The following is an 8905-nucleotide window of genomic DNA, read 5'->3' as shown; positions in this document are numbered from 1 at the left end:
TGGGCAGATCTCTCCACTGGTGGTGAAACAGGTGAGCCCAACTTCAAGAAAGAAGCTGCCTGGAGGTTAAAGGAACTTGGCAGTGTTAGGACGGACTTTTTGAAATATTTTTTCTTCCCTATTTACATAGAACTTTACAGTCCAGTACACTGTACATGCGTTCTTTCATTTTCACAGTACACATCTGTGTTGTTAGAGTCGATTAACAGTAGTGGAAAACTGAGCGACGGTGGGGGGGAGGGGTGTGAACAGATACGCTGAAATTTGTAGAATGAGTCACAATTAGAAAACTTCTCTGATTTTCTAAGTGCTATTTCCAGGACGTGGCAATAGCCAGGGACTTCATGGTGGTCCAGTGGTTAAGACTCCATGCTTCCATTGCAGGGGACACAGGTTCAATCCCTGGTCGGGAAACTAAAATCCTGCATGCCTCTCTGTGTGACTGAAAAAAAAATTATTGGTGGCTTCAGGGTGTGGCAAAATCCAACTTCTGACCTCTCTTTCCTCACTGGGAGTGTTTCTGGGGGTTTTGTCTTTGTTTTTCCTTCTCCATTCTCCTCCCCCAAGTGGAGGGTTTGTTTCATCATTCTGGAATTTTTGATTATCTCCTACCTGATGCCCACCGATTTATATGACTTCTCATTTTTGATAGTTCACCAGGTATAGAGTAAATTCTTAATGTGTGTTAGCAATACGATAATGATTTCACTATGTTTCTTCAATACAAAGAACTTATTTCTCATTGTATCTCTCATATGTTTAGGTCTTATATGTATGGTATCAGTAATTTTTCACATGTATACCATCACCATGCATATGAGAACATAGAATACTTCCAACACCTCAGAAGTGCCCTTGTGCCCTCCCAGTCGTTACCCCAAAGAAGCCAGCACCATTCCAACCTCTAGCACCATGGATTAGCTTTGCCTGTTCTTGAACTTCATATATTTTATATACTTAAAAAATTTTACTTTTTATTTGGAAGTATGATAACACATTTACAGGAGATTTGACAAATAACAGAACAAAGTTACATATAGTTCCACTATATATTACAATGGGCTTCCCTGATAGCTCAGTTGGTAAAGAATCCACCTACAATTCAGGAGATCCCCGTTTGATTCCTGGGTCGGGAAGATCCCCTGGAGAAGGGATAGGTTATCCACTCCAGTATTCTTGGGCTTCCCTTGTGGCTCCCCTGATGCATCTGCCTGCACTGCAGGAGACCTGGGTTTGATCCCTGGGTTGGGAAGATCCCCTGGAGAAGGGAAAGGCTGCCTACTCCAGTATTCTGGCCTGGAGAATTCCATGGACTGTATAGTCCATGGGGTCGCAAAGAGTTGGACATGACTGAGCAATTTGCACATATTACAATTAGTTTTCTAAGTAGATAAATTAAGATTTTTAGTTGGAGTTTCAATATCAAATGCTCAAAAATCAATAGAAAGAATATATAGAAAAGTAGAAAGACACCCAGACCTGAAAGTCACTGTGGACCGATTCAACATAATTAAGATTTATACAATTTTCACACAACAGTAGGATACAAATTTTATTGAACATCATATTCATGGAAATGCCTCCTCGCTGATGCTTGCATTGATAGTTGGCTCATTTTCATTCTCGTATAGTATTCCATGTCATGACTCTATCACACTTTATTTGATCATTCTATTGTTGTTGGACATTTGGGTGGTTTCAGGTTTTGGGCTATTATGAACAATGTCAAATGATGTCATCGTCATTCTTGTGTTGGGTTGGTCAAAAGTTTGTTCAGGTATTCTGTAACATCTTAGGAGAAAATCTGAATGAACTTTTTGGCCAACTCAATACATGCCTTTTAGTGGATATTTGCAGTCTTTTTTCTTGGGTGATATGGTGGGTTGAATGGCAGTCTCCCCAAAAGATATATCCACAACCCCCAGACCCTGTGAGTGTGACCTTGTTTGAAGAAAGAGTCTTTGCAGATATAATTAAGGATCTTGAGATGAGATTATCTTGGATCATATGTGCGTGCTAAGCCACATAAGTTGTGTCCTACTCTTTTCAACCCTGGCTATAGCCCGCCAGGCTCCTCTGTCCATGGTGTTCTCCAGGCAAGAATACTGGAGTGGGTGGCCATGCCCTTCTCCAGGGGAATCCTCCAACCCAGGGACTGAACCCACATCTCTTAAGTTTCTTGCATTGGCAGGCGGGTTCTTGACCACTAGAGCTACTTAGGAAGCTCCTTGGATCATATCAGTGGGCCCTAAATCCAGTAAGTGTCCTCACAATGGACACACATGTGAAGAAGGCATCAAAGACTGTGTTAATGTAGCTCCAAGCCAAGGACTGCGGAGAGCCCCCGAAAGCTGGAGAAGGCAAGGAGGGAATTCTCCCCTGGAGCCTCTGGGGGGAGCTCGGCCTTGCCAACACTTAGGGTTTCCACACCCCAGAAATGAACTCCAAGATAATACATCTCTGTTGTTGTAAGCCACCAAGTTCATGGTACTGCGTTATGGCAGACCCAGGAAGCTTAGACAGATGGCGTTTAAAATGTAACTTTGTGCGTACCCATGTACATTTGCTCGTCACGCGCACAACACTCAAGTGCGACGTTTTAAGCTGTTTTGAAGGCAGGCTTTCTCAAGCCAGACTAAGTTTCTCCCCCTTTCTGAGAACAGGTAGTATTTATTCAATATGCAAGAGTTGAGGTGGGCCCAGAAGGCTTATAGGCATATCCGCGAGCCCACTCGTCTGTGTGTGGTTTCCGTTAGCGACGGCTGGCCGGCCCTTGAGCAGACGCACTTCCCCTGCTTGGGCAGCCAATTCCCCTACCACTGCCCTTCCCTTACTCATCTTTGCAGGGGCAAGGCCAGTTTTTTCCTATTAAAATTAGCCATGCTTAAAATTTAACTGTTTTCTTTTTTAAATTTTTTAAGTGTTTTAAAATAAAAAGCAAAAAAATATGCATCATCCTGATACCTAAACAGAAAAAAAAAAAGTTAGCCATATTAAACCTGTCCTGTTTGGAGGGCTCCCTTCCTCACAAGCCTGACGGTGGAGCAAAATGAAATCTTTCTAGTTCCTCCTTCTTTGGTCTCTTTGCAAGCAAGCATGCATCATCTTCTCACTTTAAGATCTGTCTAGTATGTGATGTGAAGAAACACCCACAGCACAACAAAACCAACATTTTTTTTTTGACAGGACAAGCATGCTAGGATTCTTTTTCTTTTTTTCTATAAGCACTCAGCAAGTGCTGTATTTATTTATTTATTAGGCTGCACCATAAAATTTATTCATTTATTAGGCTGGATCTTAGTTTCCTGATGAGGGAGTGGACCCATGCCCCCTGCATTGAAAGAGTGGAGTCTTAGCCACTGGGTCATCAGGGAAGTCCCCGTTCCAGAATTCTTATACTTCTTCTAGCTCTGTTTCCCCAGCATCTGGGTTCTAGCATCTTGGATAGTGTGGTTGTTGAAATCATGAACTATATATGCTCATCCAAACACCACCAGTGAACAGATAGTAACAGCTGAAATCATGACGGGTATACACTGTGGCTTAAGCCCAGGCTAAGCACTATGCTTGTATTATCTCATCAGTTCACTCCAAACCCTTGGAGGTGGGTCATAACCCTTTCCACACTTCATAGATGAGGGCTGTGAGCACATTGACCACAGGGACCATGTCTGGCAGTGGCTTAGTTTTCATTTTCTAGGAGAATAGCCAACAATGTGTGTGTCCATAGGAAGAGAGATAGCCTACAAAATCACTGCAGTTTATCAAAAGCCTCCCCTGACATCACTGCTGAAATAAAGCCTTCAATATCTGTAAGTTTCCTTGAAGATTTCCCAATCCAGGTGAAATACAGAATCGAGCGCCTACTGGGCTTATAAGCCCTCCCTCCGACAGTTATTTGCTTTATTTTTTTATTTATTTTTTAAACTGAAGTATAGTTGATTTACAATGTTTCAGGTGTATAGCAAACTGATTCACTCACATGTATTCTTTTCCATTAGAGGTTATCACAAGATACTGAATCTAGATTCCCATGCTATACAGTATGTCCTTGTTGCTTATCTACTTTGTACATGGTAGTATCTGTTAATCACAAATGCCTAATTTATTCCTCCTCCCCTCCCCTCTTTCTCCCTTGGAAACCATTAGTTGGCTTTTTATGTCCCAAACAACTATTTTCTACAGAAAATGTTATATTTAGTCTTAAGAAGTCCTTGCAGAAATGAAACCAAATGGTCAGAAAAAAATGTAATTAGGTTTTTAGAACAGGCCATAAGGCTTCCCAGGTGGCACTAGAGGTAAAGAACTCACCTGTCAATGCAGGAGATGTAAGAGACATGGGTTCGATCCCTGGGTTGGAAAGATCCCCTGGAGGAGGGCACAGCAACCCATTCCAGTATTCTTGCCTGGAGAATTCCATGGATAGAGGAGCCTGGCAGGCTATGGTCCATAGGGTTGCAAAGAGTCAGACACAACTAAAGTGGCTTAGTATGCATCTTTTCTTATACCAGGTCTTGGGTTCCCTTTCTAGTTTTCAGGGTGGGAATAAAGTATATAAAATTAGAAGGTAGAAGGGGAGAATGGATACATGTATATGTATGGCTGAGTCTATCTGCAGTCCACCTGAAACTATCACAACATTGTTAATTGTCTATACTCCAATACAAAATAAAAAGTTAAAAAAAAAAAAGCAAACAGAAAAGAATTCCAAAAAAATAAAAAGAAACTATTTAGAAAGCAGAACAGAAAAATAGGTGCTAGGCAGGAAGTTGGGAGAAGGAAGAAACCCTTGGGAGGCCCAGTCCTTAAGGCTGTAGTTGACAAAACATAAAAAGTCCATCTTCTTCCTTCCTATCTTGTCCTTGTCAAGGTTCTGATTCCTTGGGAACTCAAGGTCCACCAAGCTTCCTCCCAGACAAACCCCAAGTTTAAGGGCAGGAAATGGTCTTGGCGTGGGCGTCTTTGCTCTGACAGCAGCAGCACCAACACGACCCAAGATGGTGGCAAGACAAAGCAGAAGTGCAAGAGAAAGATATGCTCCAATGACACGGTGTGGGAAGTCAGGCAGAGGGCGGCTGGGAGGGACTGTCCAGCCTGCCCCACAGATGGCCAGTTACACCTCTTTTGTTGAAATGGAGCTCAGTCTAGCCCAAAGGGAGAACTCTCGATATGCAAACAAAGAACTGAAGGGGAGAAGACCAGATAATTTGGGACTCTCCAGGGTGGAGGCTGTGGGAAGGAATTTGTTAAAATCTCACACACTTGGGGGAAGACACCCTGCATATACAGAGGGAGTGGGTGAGATTTGGTAAGAAGTCAAAACTTAACTAGACCCACGTGGATACACTCAGAGAAGAAACCGGAAATCACGGTTCATTGGAAAGAGTTGGGAAATCCTGAAGTATTTGGGGAACAAAAATATCACTTAATTGCTTATTATGTGTCAGAAACATGCAAGCCTCAGAACAACTAAGCCTGCTCACTGAAGCCTGCATTCTCCAGAGCTCGTGCTCTGCAAAAAGAGAAGCCCATGAACTGCAACTAGAGAAAGCTTGCACACTGCAACGGAGACCCAGCACAGCCAAAAAAAAATTTTTTTTTAAATCCACTTTTTTTTAAAAAAAGAAACAAGTGATTTTCAACCCACAGTGTTTTTCCAATGGGGAAACACAGGGACCTTCACGTGGGAGCCTCATGTGGGGTGTTCTTAGGTAACCCTGATCTGTTTGAGATTTCACTTCCATACACCAGCCCTTCCTGTTTCCAAGGACATTAGGTGCTAATGAGTTTCCTTCTCCCCACAGTCTGAACGCCAGCCATGAACTTCCCTCAGAGACCTGTCTGCAAAAGCAGAGATCAGAAAAGATAAAGCCCAGGTCCCCCACATTACTCAAACCCAAAGAGGGAATCTGGGTCAAGCTCAGTGTTTTCTGAAGACAGTGATCTTGTGCAGGAAGAGAGGCTGAGTTCCGGGACCGGATGCACCAGGGGAGGGGAGGGACATTTTGATGGCAGGTGTCTTGGGGTGGGTGATCACATCACATGCTGGGGACTCCCCGGGCCAGCCCTGAGCTGTTTGTCAGCTGCCCACTGGACTTCCCCATTAGGAGCTTCCATAGGCATCACCAACAAGTTGTCCTAAATAGAATTCTTGATGTTTTTCTGCAAAGCCTTTTCTTATTTTGGTCATCCTCTGCCCCCTCAGTTGTTAAACCACAGGCTGATCCCCACTTCTAAATATGAAACAAGGATAATGCACATTTGAGGAAAGCCTCTAACATGAAAAGCCAAGAGACTATTAGAGAAGAGCAAAGTGGGAAGATTTACCATCCCAGATATCAAGACTAGTTGTAAAACTACACATGTATATATATATATATATATATATATATATACATATGTGTATACATATATATATTTAGTATTTTTGTATGTGTTTATATATATGATAATTAGGTAGATATAATTAAGATAGTGTGGTTCTTGCACAGGGATTTACAAATGGACCAATGAAGTGCTCATGGATGGATAGATGGACAGATGGGGATGGGTGGATAGATAGACACTTGCTGTGTGACAGAGAGGAACACAAAAACACATGTAAAAGAGTATTCACAGCAGTGCTATTTAAAAATACATATTTATTTATTTGGCTGCACCAGGCAGGTCTTAGTTGCAGCATGGGAACTCTTAGTCATGGCATGTGGGATCTAGTTCCCTGACCAAGGATTGAACCCCCGGGCCTCCTGCATGGGGAGCATGGAGTCTGAGCCATTGGACCATGAGGGAAGTCCCAGTAGCACTATTTTTAACAGTCCAAACTGGGAAGCCCAGAGACACAGTTTCAATCCCTGGGTCATAAAGATCCCCTGGAGAAGGGCATGGCAACCCACTACAGTATTCTTGCTTGGAGAATCCTACGGACAGAGGAGACTGGCTAGCTAAGCTCTTTGCCTACAGGGTCGCAAGGAGTTGGATACGACTGAAGTGACTTAGCGCGCACACACACACACACACATGCACACATACACACACACACACACTGGGAAGCCCTCAAATACCCATCAACATAATCAATAAGTAAATAGTAGTATTTATCTCCAATTTATTTCATCAGTGGAATACTGTACAATAGTAAAAATGAACAAATTTCAGCCACACACACTAAAGTAGATGATTTGCAAACAAAATGTTAAAAGGAAAAAGCCAAACACAAAAGACTTTGAAGTGTGCGATTCTATTTATATGACATACAGAAACAGGCAAAACTAAATGAGGGTTTTGGAGAATATGTGCTCAGGTAATAAAACAGCAAATAAAAACAAAAGGAAAGAATTAACTTAGAAATAAGGGCGTATTTATCTTTGGAGTGGAGAGAGATTTGGTTGGGAAGCACTCGGTGGCATCTGACAGGGATGAGATTGGGTGGAGGGAACAACATGCTTTTTCTTGACCTGGGTGGTGGGTCCATGGGAGTTTCCTTTATAATTATATTAAGTCATTTATATTTTATGCCATTTCTTGTGAGTAATATCTGTCACAGAAAGATTTTTAAAAACATAAAATACCAAAGGAAAAAAATCTAGGAAAAGATTTAAAAGAACTTTACATGAAACATTATTATTATTATTTTGGCCACTCCGCATGGTATGCAAGATCTAAGTTCCCCAACCAGGGATTGAACCCACCCCTCTACAGTGGAAGCATGAAGTCTAAAACACTGGGCCGCAGGTAAGTCCCAAGAAACATTATGTTTCAAAAGTACCTTAACATATAGTAGTTGTGTTTGCAGAACAATGTGAATGAAAATGATACTGTACACTTAAACTGACAGTAACTTTTATGTGCATTTTGCCACAACTTAAAAAAAAAGAACCTAAACACTCAGAGAGGGACATTAAGACATACCTAAATACATTCAGTGTAACCCTGTGTGAAAATTTTGGAAAACTCAGTGTTGTAAAGATATCAATTGTTGGTTGCTGCTGCTGCTAAGTCATGTCAGTCGTGTCCGACTCTGTGCGACCCCGTAGACGGCAGCCCACCAGGCTCCCATCCCCAGGATTCTCCAGGCAAGCATACTGGAGTGGGTTGCCACTTCCTTCTCCAGTGCAGGAAAGTGAAGTTGCTCAGTCGTGTCCGACTCTGCGACCCCATGGACTGTAGCCTACCAGGCTCCTCCATTAGAGCATAACAATTAAACTCCCATTGTTGATTTTTTCCCCTTGGAATCTGACAAGCCAATGCTGGTAGAAGGACCGGATAGAAAGACTTGCTTCACCACATATCAAGACTTACTTTAAAGATGAAGCAATTGAGGGAATACCCTCATAGATTCAGAGTTAGGCAGATCCACAGAACCAGCCTGGGCATTTAGAGGCAGAGCCACACAGGTGAGGCACAGATGGCCAGGCAATCAGAGGGATGCTGGCTACCCACAAGATACCCAAGAAGCAGATCCAGGAACATTCGGGGCAGTTCAGCTGCTCCTTAGAGCAGAGAGCTGGAAACAACCCAGGGTCTATGGACAGGAAAACTGGATAAATATATTGTGGTGTTAATTCCACAAGGGACCCTTGTGCAGCAGCAAAAATGGGTGAAGTATACCTATCTACTTCCCTGGGAGGAATCTTAGAAATAAAGCTGAGGGAGGAAAGCTAGTCATAGAAGATGACACGCAGATGGTTGGATGGCATCACCAATTAAATGGACCTGAACTTGAGCAAACTCCAGGAGATGGTGAGGTACAGGGAAGCCTGGCGTGCTGCAGTCCATGGGGTCGAGAAGAGTCACGATTTGGCGACTGAACAAAGAATGTTCCATTTTATAAGCTCAAAATCGAGTAAAGCTAAAATTATAATAGTTAGGAATGCATGCCGATCTGATTTAAAAAATAAACTATTAA

Source organism: Bos indicus x Bos taurus, chromosome 18 (assembly GCF_003369695.1).
Source record: "Bos indicus x Bos taurus breed Angus x Brahman F1 hybrid chromosome 18, Bos_hybrid_MaternalHap_v2.0, whole genome shotgun sequence".
NCBI classification, from domain to species: domain Eukaryota; kingdom Metazoa; phylum Chordata; class Mammalia; order Artiodactyla; family Bovidae; genus Bos; species Bos indicus x Bos taurus.
This window is presented reverse-complemented; position numbering follows the sequence as displayed.